At 37.7% G+C, this 14,656-nt stretch overlaps 1 protein-coding gene across 4 annotated transcripts in view; it reads left to right on the top strand.

Moving 5' to 3' along the window:
• The window catches only part of EPHA7 (EPH receptor A7), a 292,750-nt gene that overhangs the window by 215,195 nt on the left and 62,899 nt on the right, over positions 1-14,656 (top strand). The gene's annotated exons all lie outside the window — the stretch shown is intronic.

Genomic DNA, 14,656 nt, shown 5'->3' on the forward strand with positions numbered 1-14,656 from the left:
GTACACAAGGATGGGGGAGCATATACATGGATGGAGGAGCATAGACAAGCATAGCAGAGCATATAACAGGATTGGGACATTTACAAGGATGGGGATATACATGGATTGGGGGAGCAGTCATTATATTCCATAAAGACAGTGGCCGTAGGAATTGAAGAGATATCAAACTTGAAAATTATTTAAAAGCATGATATTTTATTAGTCATGTTATATAAAAAAAAGAAAAAGACAGGACAAACAAGCCTCCAAAAATAGGGGGGGGACACAGCAAATGTAAACGGATATCATGGTTACCCGTATAGAAAATTATGCTATGTAATATGCATTTGCACTTTATTCACTTAAAACTTGATTAGCGCCATAATATGTCGGCATTTATAGTTGCATGCATTCCTGTTCCTTCTATCTTCCTTGGCATTACATAGCATCATTTTCTATACAGTTTACCGTGTTATCCGTTTAACTTTGCTGTGCCCCCCCTATTTTTAGAGGCTTGTTTGCCTCCAAAGTAAACACAAAATGCAGTTTTTAAATGAAAGAGTTTATTATTAAGAGAAAAAGAAATTGAAACCTACAGAGCCATGTGTGAAGAAGTGATTGCCCCTTAAACCTAATAACTGATTGAGCCACCCTTAGCAGCAACAACTGCAATCAAGCATTTGCGATAACTGGCAATGAGTCTTTTACAACACTCTGGAGGAATTTTGACCTTCTCATCTTAGCAGAATTGTTGGAATTCAGCCACAATGGAGGTTTTCAAAGCATGGACCGCCTGATAAGATCATGCCACAGCAGTTCAATCAGATTAAGGTCAGGGTCAGGACTTTGACTAGGCCACTCCAAAGTCCAAATTTTTTTTTCTTAAGCCATTCAGAGGTGGACTTGCTGGTGTGTTTTGGACCATTGTCCTGCTGCATAACCCAAGTGCACTTCAGCTCAAGGTCACAAACAGATGGCCTGACATTCTCCTTCAGGATTATTTGGTAGACAGTAGAATTCATAGTTCCATTTACCACATTAAGTCTTCCAGGTCCTGAAGCAGCAAAACAGCCCCAGACCATCACACTACCACCACCATATTTTACTGTTGGTATGATGATCCTTTTCTGAAATGCTGTGCTACTTTTATGCCAGATGTGATGGAATGTACATCTTCCAAAAAGTTCAGTGTTTTTCTAATCAGTCCACAGCATTATCTCCAAAAAGGCTTGGGGATAATCAAGATGTTTTCTGGCAAAAAAACGTTGCAGTGGACGTTTTCTCCGTCCGCCGGAAACGACTATTTGGACAGATCCGGAAAAAAACGGATGAAACGTCTGGCCATCAGGCACAATCCGGCGCTAATACAACTCTATGGGAAAAAAACGGATCCGGCGTAAAAAAAAATTGCCGGATTGTGCCTGAAACAAAAAGCCTGATGTGTGAAAGTTGCTTAAGTGTGACAAACATGCAAAAGAATAGGATATCAGAAAGGGGGGAAACACATAACTGCATATATTGTAGATCTGTATTCCCCATGCATAGGAAAACAATGATATTATACTATAATTTGGTATAATATTATAATAAAGAGTCCTATTTGAATACTAACTATACTTTTATTTGTCCATAAATCAATAGCACAAGTGAAGATACCAAACTTTGTAAATATATTACAGAAAAATGCCTCTCTCCTTACTTTTTTGAGGCACATTTTGTCTCCTGCCTTGACATTTTACTTTCAAATGCCTCAAATCTGTCTTCAAACATGTCTTCTATGAGAGATTAAATTACACTTGCTGCCTATAAAAGTCTGTGGAGAGGAGTGTGAGGAGAAGCTAGAGGGAAACTGCTGAGGCTTCTAGTGCAGATGGAAAAGTGATGAAACTGCAGAATTCAAGTCATATTATGGCCATAAATAGTGTTATTCCTCATTTATTCCCACAGGACAAATTACCTGAACGTGCAGTTACATTTTAAGATTGCTTTTTTTTTTTACTTTAGGGGAATATTGACTCCATTTTTGCTCAGTCGCTTATTTTCTAATTTGTACCTTTACGTTACTGGATACATGGCTTTGTATATAGTATTATACCATAGACTAATCATAGCTGACATAGATTTTGTCATAAACATTTTTATGAGTATAATTCTTTGTATAACAGATATTCAATAACTACAAACTCTTGCTGACAGCTTCACATACAATATTATTTTAGATTTATCATCAGTGAAGGTTTTATAAATGTTATTAAACTAGTAATTTATTATCACTTGTTTCAATTTATTTGAAATCATATGTTTGTAGTTGTATGTAATATATAAGCAATGCTAAACACTGATCTTATGCAGTTTGAGATAGAAGCATTTGTTTTTCATTGAGAACAAAGTGACACGCTGGTAATTCAATAAGTTAACGGTGGCTCTATGCTTGACAGCTGTTTGACCGTATAGTAGGCTTCCCCTTTGTATTGAGTTTCATGGTTGGCGGTTGTCATGTCATACAGAAATGGTTTGTTAAATAGCCAGATTGATTCCAGAACATATAGACGCTACTTTCCAGCTTTCAAGAATACAAATAAGTCTGGGGTATCGAACATGGTTGATTAGGGGAATGTGATCCTAAGAGCAGATAACTAGGAATGCTTCATCTGCCAACAGAAAGGGTTATCTGCTTCCGTAAGGACACACTAAACTGTGAAATGCACTTTATTCCTCTCTGTAGCTCTCATATAAGTTTTCATAATTGAAAAATGATTTGCTTATAATTGTTCTTCAAATTCTGATTTAATTTCCGCTCTTTGCTTTAACATTAGAAGTTAGGATAGCCTTAGGAGTAACAATTTTTCACAAACACAAATAATCAAATAATGTGGTTTAAGACAAATGACCGCTTAAAATAAATTGTAACAATGCTACGGTTTTTTAACCTAGTTTCATACTTGTTCTTTTATGAGAATAACGGCTATGAAAATCAATGTAATAAATGTGCAAAATATATCACTGCACAACCATGTGATCCTTTATTTTCATCATTTCTATTAAAAAAATTTCTCTAGTTAGAGAAAAAAAAATCTGTGTAGTTTATGAAAACAACATTTTTTAATTAATAGGTTTTGTCAGCAGACTAGTTTGTATAGACATACCTACAGCACAATTACCAGTGTAATTAGGGCCTTTGTTCACACTTGGACAATGTCTTAAAATTCAAGAAATTAGTGCCACAAGGTAATGGAAACTTTAGGGCATTGTTGTTTAAACTTTTGTATTGTTGTCAAAGAAGTTTTTTTTTTAAATAGGGTTTCACTAAAAAATGTTGGACCATTTAAATTCTACAGCCTCCATATATCACAGTACATAGCAGAATAGCTCAATAGTCAAATCCATCACTTGTCCTGACTGCAAGGTTTGTAACCCTTAGAATATGTGCACACAACTTGTATAAGATGACAGTGTACCCGCATGGTTTGTGAAGACACTTCAGTTCAGGAAAACTAATGGTCATATTTTTCCTGAAGTGCTTTATTTATTGTCTTTCATCGTTTTTGTGGCTTCTTGGCTGGATCCTTTTCTTTTTAAACTCTGATATATAAAGTAGTGGAATCCACCTTAAAAATTATCAGGCCACTTCTGGTAGCCTCTTCATGGTTTTTGGAGCCTAAAGCAGTTAAAAGTTTAAAAAAGCTAAACATATGCACAGCAAGTCTTTTTGACACTGCTGTGATTATATGAATTATTTCTTATGTTTAGTGAGTACTTTTTCAGGTGGGTTCCACGTTGATTCCACCAGAAAAAGACACTGTGTTCACATACCCTTAGGCCATGTTTCGATCGAGCATAAATGCTACATTTGTTTCCACTGCGCTATTTTGTGTAGAAAATTTGATGCGCTTAACAATTCAATTAAAGTGGATGTGATTACATGGAAATTCATGCTCAATGTATGTTAAATTGTGCATATTTTAGTGACCCTTCCCCTATATTCTTCTATGGGAAGCCTGAAAAAAAGCATGTCAAATATGCAGTTGCATTTTTAAATGCATCATTCAAGCATTTCTGTAATAAAAAGTGTTAACCCATTCCCAACATACATTGGCTTGTGAAAGTATTCACCCCTCTTAGCATTTTTCCTGTTTTGCTACCTCATAACCTTGAATTTCAGTCTGTTTTTTTCTGAGGGTTAGCATCAGTTCATGTAAAGAACATGCCTACAACTGTGAACATTTGGTTTACTTTTTATTGTTCAGCAAACAACAAATAGGATAAAATAACGGCAAACTTTAGTGTGCATAACTATTCACCCCTATAAAGTCAGTACTTTGTAGAGCCTCCTTTTGCAGCAATTGCAGCAGCAATCTTTTGGATAAGTCTCAATGAGCTTTCTACATCTTGCCACTGGGATTTTTGCCCATTCCTAAAGGTCGAACTGCCCAAGCTTCTTCATCTTAGCTGGTTTGCTCTGGTGAACAGCAATCTTCAAGTCTGACCACTTGAATAGGCCACCCCAAAACATGTACACGTTTCCCCTTAAACCTTCTTTAGCAGTATGCTTTGGGTCATTGTCTTGTTGGAAGGTGAGCCTCCGTCTTAGTCTCAAATCACTGACAAACAAATAGGTTTCGCTCAAGAATATCCCTGTATTTCACACCATCCATTTTCCCTGTCACTATTGCCAAAAAATGGTGTTCTTGGGATGATGAGCTGTGTTAATTTAGCGCCAGGCATAGCATTTACCTTGGTAACCAAAAAGTTCCATTTTGGTCTCATCTGACCACAGCACCTTCCTCTATACATTTTGGGAATCTCCCACCTCTCTTTTGACAAATTTAAAATGAGCCTAATAATTTTTGTGTGTAAGTAAAGAGTTTTGTCTGCCCTCTTCCATAAAGGCTACCTCTATGGAGTGTACGACTTATTGTGATCTTATGGACATATGTAAAAAAAAACTATACAATTTAGGTGTTCATTTCTTGAATCACACAAGGCTCAGCACAAAATATGTCTCCTCCACATATCTATGGTATGTGCTTTTTTACTACAATTTTTGTCCTTACCAAGGCTCCTCACTGGTCATATCATACTGGACTGACCTTTTCATGTCTATGTCCGCTTCATAACTTCATCAGATAGCGCTTCTTATAGTGATTGGGTAAAAGAACATGTTCTGCTTTAATCAGTACCTGCTATATACTGCATATTACAGTGGTTAGAATGCATACTGCTCAACATGTACACACCTTACATGTAATTGCAAACATGAATGGTAAAAATTTGTATTGCTCCCAGCAAGCAAATAAATATACTACTGTTTCTGCAAAAAGAAACATATTTTCCTTTTATTACCATTTGTTATCAAGATTAAAACCGTGCAGGCCATTCTACATGTTAACTATAAGGAATTTGCCTTCTGCTTGAATGTACACGCTGTCACTGCTTTGTACATTAAAATATTTTATTGAACACCTGCTGGACAGCTAATACCCCTGCATGGACCCATTTCATTCTTTGGAAAGTTTCTTGCCAAGGAAGCTTATGGCCGAGTGCATGAGTTTCAATGCGCAGCACAGAGTGATAAATGAGCTATTTTCTCCATGAATTTTATGGAACCCAGCTGCGTGGAAGTTCATCGCTCTTAAAGAAGCAGTCTCACTTATTATTTAGCTGCCTTGATAGTTGAGATTTGGTTCACAGCAATGTATTGTAAGGCTCCCAGGAATTACTGACAACACATTGCTGCGGCGGGCTACCTACAGAGACTAGTTATCCTCTACTGGTAAACCTATTAGACATGGAGACGATCAAAGCTGATCGTGGAAATAGGCTGATTCCTAGTGTAACATTTGCTTTTCGTTAGAAAATAACTCCCGGTATATATTTTATTACAATACAAATACAGCAGACAGAGGTCGCAGGCTGTTCTGTGATGTCTCACCTATTGCTGTGTCTGCTAATGACCAACGTCTGTTTGTCTCTGGGTAATGCGCATTATTACCTGCTGCACAGAATATGATGTTGTGGTCAAGTGTAAGAAATCATGCACTGAAGATTAACTGTTTCCTTACTTCCATCAAGCAAACCGGCGTTTGTTCCAACTATTACTGGTGTACTTGGTAAGAGAAAGAGACATAGCTCAGTTTGGTTCATTCCATTCTTAGAACTATAGCAACGGCTTCAGAAAGGTATCATTAGGCTATGTTCACATGTCCAGTAATCATCCATTAAAACGGTGACCTCAGCAATCTCATGACAAAAAAAAAGTTGTGCTCACAAAGTTTTTCTTGCCTGGTTAAAAAAAAAAATATTTTAACTGTATCCATTTTTGTTAAACTTTGAAGGCTATGGAAAATGGATCCGTTAAATAGCCATCCATTTTTCTTCATTTTGAAACTGATCCAGTACGGAAAAATAAATACTTTTCTAATGGAAGAGAAGTCGAAAGCTAATTAACTGATCCGTTTATCCACGTTGTGTCTGCACAACTTTTTTTGTGAATAGGTTTCTGCTGAATTTGTTCTAATAGATGATTATTGGACATAGCTTTAGATCCTAAGCGATCTTGGATGCAGGGCAGAAAACGACGGTAACGGACCCCATACACATAGGATGAAAGTCTGCACAATTTATCAACCATCTGATGTGTATCATTACATCACGATATCACCTCTGATAGATATTGTACAAGTGAAGTATCGGGATGTTGAAATTCCAATGACCACAACTTATGTTTTCAGTTGAGATAAGCCACTGCCAGAGATGTCTGGCAATAGCCTTTCCTGAGCAAACTGATCATGTTACCAATTCCAAAGACATACTGGTAGGGAATTTAGATTGTGAGCCCCATTGGGGACAGTGATAATAATGTGTGCAAACTGTAAAGCGCTGCGGAATATGTTAGCGCTATATAAAGATAAAGATTATTATTATCATGTGCATAAAGGAGTCCGGGGAGACAACGGTCTGTAAGTAAGAAGGAAGCAAAACTTAAAAGGGTTTCTAATATTCATGTCCTAACCCTAGGATAGGCGATCAGTAATAGGTTGATGGGGTTCTGACTTTTAGCAGTACTGCTTGTGATAGAACTACAAGAATTTTATTGTTTCTATCGGCTTTTACGTTAGTTTGTACGGCACACACCTTGGCATTGGGATACCAAACATGGCTATCACTAAATATACTGCATTTTGCCATACAGAGTTGCATAAAACACAATCTAAACAATGAGGAAGATTGTAAAAGCTGATCATCATGGCACCATTCTAATATTGATGGCCTATGCGAAGGACAGGTCAACCAAAACCGTGAAGGCATTCTTGTTGCCTAGTCTCTCTAAACCATAAACTGGTATTTCTAATCTGACTGCTCTGCATAAAATTGTTTTTACACTTGGGTTTCCGAATCTGAAAATTTTAAGACGTTAGTGTTTGGTAAGACAAACGGCCATACCCCCTCTCCTACACGTATCGGTAAATGAAATTTATGACTACAAGGTTTTGCAGTTATTTCTAAAGTACACTTTGTAGCATGCAGTCAATCTCTGAAGTAGAAGAGGAGGAATATATGAACTATTAAGCTTCAAAGGAAAAGGGGATCATGTTGTAATTCACAAATCTGGAATTTTCCCTGTACAGTTGTGCCAAAGCCGCCGCGTTCAGAGCTGTGCTTTTTTTCCGTCCTGCTCCTGGCAGTGCAATTGAGCTTTATTGGATTTTGATGTACATGCTGAAGAAAAAAAGGAGGCAACACTTAATGGAAGATTTTGAGACACAGGGATGAATCTGTAATTCGCACCTCTCACTTTTGCCTATAACTGCTGCCTGAGAAATGGCTACAAGTAGGAGAATACAGGAGGACAAGAATTTAAATTAAACATGCATGGCTTGTCTGTTTCTTATGACCTGGAGTCAAGTGGCGTCCCTGGGTAAATGCATTGATTTTTTCACTCGATTACCAGAGATGAGCAATAGTAGAATCATTGTAAAATAAGGTCACTGAAGAAACAAGAAAAGATGAGATGAGATAAAATCCGAGGGCCGCAAATTGCAAGCAATTTTGGTTGCCATTAATAATTTCAAGATGATTTCCATTCCCTGTACACACGTTTTAATAGGAGAGGACGTGCCCAAAATATTTGGAAATAGGCTGTGCTCACGCTGATGGATGATTTCATGAATAGTGCATAAACCTGCTGGCAGCGTGATGTCCTATTTAGGCAGATACCTAGATAATCAATGCAACATGGAATAATGAGGAATGAAGTTAAAAAGTACACCTCAGGGTGGCTTTCTTCTCTTGGAAAAGTGTCTTTAGTGCGAGTCATTTAGAGCATGAAAATGATAATATAAATTACACCTTATTTCTTTTCTCGTTTTATCTTAAAGGGGATCTGTCATCAGTTTTTACAATGCAAACTGCTTACATGATTACAGTGATCTCTTAACCCCTTCATGATCTTGGGATTTTCCGTTTTTCCGTGTTCGTTTTTCACTCCCCTCCTTCCCAGAGCCATAACTTTTTTATTTTTCCATCAATTTGGACATGTGAGGGCTTATTTTTTGCGGGACGAGTTGTACTTTTGAATGACATCATTGGTTTTAGCATGTCGTGTACTGGAAAACAGGAAAAAAATTCCAAGTGCAGTGAAATTGCAAAAAAAGTGCAGTCCCACACTAGTGTTTTGTTTGGCTTTTTTGCTAGGTTCACTAAATGCTAAAACTGACCTGCCTTTATGATTCTCCAGGTCAGTACAAGTTCATAGACACCTAACATGACTAGGTTATTTTTTATCTAAGTGGTGAAAAAAAATTCCAAACTTTGCTAAAAAAAAAAAAAAAATTTGCGCCATTTTCCGATACCCGTAGCGTCTCCATTTTTCATGATCTGCAGTCGGTTGAGGGCTTATTTTTTGCGTGCCGAGCTGGCGTTTTTAATGATACCATTTCTGTGCAGATATGTTCTTTTGATCGCCCGTTATTGCACTTTAATGCAATGTCGCGGCGACCAAAAAAAACGTAATTCTGGCGTTTCAAATTTTTTTTTCTAAACGCCATTTAGTGATCAGGTTAATGCTTTTTTTTATTGATAGATCGGGCGATTCTGATCGCGGCGATAACAAATATGTGTAGTTTTGATTTTTTTGTAATTGATAAATTTTGATTGGGGCGAAAAGGGGGTGATTTAAACTTTTATATTTTTTTGTTTTTTTCACATTTTTTTTTACTTTTTTTTTACTTTTGCCATGCTTCAATAGCCTCCATGGGAGGCTAGAAGCAGGCACAGCACGATCAGCTCTGCTCAGGGTGGATTGATTTAAATCACGCCGATTTAAATCATGATTTAAATCACGATTTAAATCAAAAGATTTTTTTCTATTTAAATCGGATCGATTTAAATCATGATTTTAATCATGATTTAAATCACTGATTTAAATCAAAAGGTTTTTTTTAATATAAATCACGATTAAAATGAGAAGTGAGAGCAGTGCGCATGTGCGCCCATAGTTACACGGACGAAACTAGGGGCAACGATCTAACGCCAGGGTGAGGGGGGGACCCCAAAGTAAGTAAAAATCTTTTTTGTTTTACTATATGGCAATAGGTAGGTGTTTAAAAGCAGCATGTCTTAATTGTATAAACTATTAATAGCCTCCACATTTTGTTCATACTGCCCCTTTAATTCCACACTTCTAGCTTGGTTTCACTTTTGGTTTAGTTTCTTTTTCCATTCAGTTGACATGCCCAAACTTGTTGGATAGTCAGCATCCTACAGAAACCTCTGGAAGAGCATGGCATTGTGAATGTTACACATATACAGCCTTTATTCTACTGAGTTAAACAACTCAGCTTTATCTCATGATGGAAGAACCTTTGGATGGTAAAATATTTTCCTCAAAAAGCAGTTTATTGAAAAAAATCCGATTTAAATCAAAAAAATCCGATTTAAATCAAAAAAATCCGATTTTTTTGATTTTTTTAAAAAAACATTGATTTTTATCCACCCTGGCTCTGCTACATAGCAGCGATCTGATGTTCGCTGCTATGTAGCAGAATTGCAGGTGTGCTATAAGCGCCGACCACGGGGTGGCGCTCACAGCTGCCGGGGATCAGTAACCATAGAGGTCTCAAGGACCTCTATGGTTACTATTCTGAAGCATCGCCGACCTCCGATCATGTGACGGGGGTCGGCGATGCAATCATTTCCGGGTGCCCGGCCGGAAGAGGTAGTTAAATGCCGCTGTCTGCGTTTGACAGCGGCATTTAACTAATTAATAGGCGCGGGCAGATCGCGATTCTGCCTGCACCTATTACGGGCACATGTCAGTTGTTCAAAACAGCTGACATGTCCCAGCTTTGATGCGGGCTCACCGCCGGAGCCCGCATCAAAGAGGGGCTTCTGACCTCGGACGTACTATCCCGTCCGAGGTCAGAAAGGCGTTAAACTTAATAAGGCTGGTGTACTTACTTTGAAAAATAATATCAGAATATCGATGCAATCCTGTTATTAAGGAGGCCATTTAAACAATATGAGGAAAAAAAACATTTAAGATATTATTATATAGCCAATCTGACATGGATTTTGAAAGAATGTACAGGTCTCAGATCTACTTAAAGGGAATCCATCAGCGGGTGTTTGCTATTTAATCTGTGATCAGCATAATATAGTGCAAGAGAGCCTGATTCCAAGGGTGGGTTACTTATTCGGCTGTGTTGTTGTCAGCAGGAGATTATCACTGCCTGACTAGGTCTCACATGCTGGCCAGTCAGGCGAAGCTGTGTAACCCTGCCCCCAACACTGATTGGCAGCCTGCTGACAATGTACAGTATTCACAGGAAGCTGCCAACCACAGTAAGTGATACATCACTGGAATTAGGGCCTCTGCTCCTACATCATGCTGTTCTCAGATTACATAGCTAAAATCTGCTGATAGATTCCCTTTAATAATATGTTGTATTACGAAATCTATTGACAAATCTATTGACAAATGTCCTAAATCTAATCCTTATCTCTACTATATAACTTGTGCAAATTGAGCTATAGAAGAAAAATATCTATGGACTTATTATTTTTATATTTTTTTTTTTGTTTTTACTTTTTCACTCCACAATCTTTTTAAAAGGGTTATTCACTATTTGGACAACCCCTTCTCAATTACTTTATGCCACTTCTCCTTGTAAAATAATAATAATACCCTGCCTGACTGCGGAGGTTGGCACCCTGCTTCGATATGTGATATGTTTCCCCTGGTCTTGCATCAGCTGACCCTATATAAATGCCCTGATAAATCACATATTACTTAAATAAACACTGCCGCCAAATCTTCTGACCCAATATGTTATTTAGTCACAGATGTCTTATGTTCTTATCTAATCTATGTCTAATAAAATTAAATGTGAATCTTTGCTTGCGCTTAGTAGATATTTCTACTGCTATATATTTATTTCTGGGTGTTTTTTTTTTTTAAACTTCATCTACTTAAAGGGGTTTTCCAACAAACTACATACATTTTAATTAATATATTTCATAATAATAATTAGTCTCACAATTGGATATGTTAAATGTTCCTGTGCTGAGATAATCTTATAAATGTTGTGTAAATGTGTACTGTGTAATGGCTGTGTCTGACCATGCTGGAACATGGTCTGATCATACCACAGCTCCTCGGCAGGGGGGAAAGCAAAAGGGTATACAGGCAGAGCAGCATGGGGTCACAATTGACTCTTTCTGTGAGGGAAAAGTTTTACCTCACAAAATGCATCAGCTACGAACCAAAGCTGTCCTGCCTGTATACTCTCTTTTGCGTCCTCCACTGGCCAGGAGCTGTGGTATGTTTGTGATAGAGATAATTGTACAATCTGTAAGCCATTTCATATAGTATTTGATAGTGAGTATTCAAGCAAGGCTGTGACTTTTAGATTGCCTCTGTGCAAGGGGACTCCCCTGATGTGAACAGGTAATTAAAGAGGATTGGCTTGCAGACAAGTGATGGCTGACATAGGAATTCTTGGATATGACAGATTTATGGCCAGTAGAGTTAACCTCTCGCCTTTATCCTCCGTTGCAGAGGAATTGGGGGAGGTGACAGATTTATAGTCTTGGCCGCAGCGTGATCAGAACTGACAGGCAAGCAACATTAAGCTGCTCTGTTTCCATTCTAGTTATGAATATTGAGGTTTTTTTGTGAACATCAAGGGTCCTGCGGTTATGTAAGACATATTTCCGGAGTTGTGAGGAAGTGGCGAACGTGATGCATTGTCATACGTCACTGGGCGATAGCAACAGCACCTTTCAAATTAATATCGGGCAGATAGATGATGATATGTATGCCATGTTTCCTCTCTATGGATAGATAAAATTGTGATAGGAAACAGGACAGTAAAATCTCCTGCCTGGGATCTCTGGGGGTGTAAAAGTTGGGGATCCCAACTTTCTAAAAAGAATAGCCACATCCCCGACCAGCCTTGGTAGGAGCCACCAAAGGGGAGGTATGTGGGCTTGAGTTCTGTTAATGAAAGCAAATACCAAATTATGATCAGAGTTAGTAGTTAAATCCCTCTCCCCCGAAGAGCTCCCCTTCATAAATGCCGGAGCCAACCCTCAGGTTTAGTACATTTCTCTTGTTTATTCTTTTTATTTTATGTCTTTGTTTATGCTGTTTGCCCATTTTGTAACATCTTTGTATATGTTTATAAACACTGCCTACTTTTTCGTATTAAATATATAAAATGTATTAGCTCCATTCTTCTTGCTCTATAAACTGTACCCATGAAGGAATATGCTATCTGTAACTGGTGTCCAATTAGCCTGTATAAATGATTGCTAATGGAAGCTAGTTCCTTTTGTTGTTGTGGAGCTGGCACTGACCGTACCAGGGTGTATATATTTATATTTATATGTATATTCCATGCTTTGGAATTGGATGTGTATATACTAGATGCTCACTGTGAACATATTGCTTTTATACCTGGCAAATTGTTGACAGCAGTGGGATCTGCGTGTTTTCTCTGGTGTTCTCCTTGACAAATTGATGACAGCGGTAGGATCTCCGTGATCTCTGGCTGTTTTCCTTGACAACGTTATTAAAAAAATGAACTCTGTTCTCAAGAACAATGGATTTTTAATTATATTATGTAATTTTTGTTGCCAAGGTTACCAGCCGCATCTGCAGTTAATCAGTGGTGGCCAGTTTACTAAGCAATGAGCACAGCGCTTACAAGCTCTTTGCCAGAAAGTGTGAAGCTGGCTGACTCATTCTGCTTCCACAATTGGAGAACATACAGTTCAGACAATGCCACAAAACGTCCAAATCATCAATAATGAGAATTGCACTTACTACTACCCCCCGGAAAGTTAGAAACCTGGAGGCACAGAAGCGGTGTGCTCCTGAAGCACTGTCTCGAGACAATGCTGTTAAATATGTAGTATATTTTGCGTACCATGTTTTCTGATGAGACATTTGTTTATACCAAAGATATTCGTACAAGATTTTCAATGAGTTTAAAGGGGTTGTCCATCCCAACCCGATAAGTCTGCAGTCACTCGGTTCCTATAAAATGTAACTTGGATTTCAAAATAAATTTATAAAAATCCTAACAAGGTCAGATGGTGGAAAACAGATTCTAATTAGTCCATACATATCAAACTGTATAGAGACAGTATACTACCTACAAATTACTGAAGCACATGCCTAGTAAAAATTCAAAAAAAAAATTATCAAATATTAACACACAACTGTTTAAAAAGATTCAGTGGATAAATACACACATATGGACCTGGGAACACAGGAATTACTATACCCATGCCATAAGTATATTCAAAAAATGGATAAATATCCAGAGCATATAAATAATTTTTTCTCTCTAAGGTTCCTCAAAAAGGGCTACCTTATATATGGAGCAAAGCTTTCTTAAATGTTAATCATTGTTATATAATTCAACGTATTTCTCTTTGCAAACAGTGCTTTTGGACTCATATGTCAGTCAAATTTGGTATTCAGTATAACATTCATAAAGCATAGACACATAAATAAGGAAAAGAGTTTTCCATACAGCTCTATTTAGATGCCCATATAGCTTATGGCTCTATGTAAGAACCTTTGTGGCTCCTCACAGCCAAATTGTCTACATATAAAGATCGCTTGCTATCTCTATATCCAAAAACAATCAATAACATTAAAGTACATAGTGCTAAATAATGTTCAATATTCGTGCAAAACATGCTTTAGAATACTTGCAGAGACAAAACCATATTGTGAGGTGCAAAACCAAGCTACTAAATATGGCAGCAATCAAATAAGGATAACTAAGGTGCAGTGGTTAAAGTGCAGGCATGCTACTGAAGGTTTGTGATAGTCAGCTAGACATGAGGGAGGAGGCAAATCAGCTAAATTCAAGGGGTATACATGACCTGGTTAGCAGGGAGCGCCCCGACGTGCGTTTCGCGTTAGCTTCTTCTGGTGGGATGTAGTAACTTGGCATGTGCTTCAGTTATTTGTAGGTAGTATGTTATTTTGGAAGCGCCATTTGTGACTAGGTCATTTCTTTTTAGTTATATGTATAGAGACAGTATTTAGACATTTATATCACCGGCAGCCTATGTATGTAGAAGTTGGTATTATTTTATCTTGGGTTTCGCTATAAGGTTAACCGCTATATATAGTGATTCAACGACGTTGTTCCCAGAT

This window comes from Ranitomeya variabilis, chromosome 2 (genome assembly GCF_051348905.1).
Source record: "Ranitomeya variabilis isolate aRanVar5 chromosome 2, aRanVar5.hap1, whole genome shotgun sequence".
In the NCBI taxonomy this organism is placed as follows: domain Eukaryota; kingdom Metazoa; phylum Chordata; class Amphibia; order Anura; family Dendrobatidae; genus Ranitomeya; species Ranitomeya variabilis.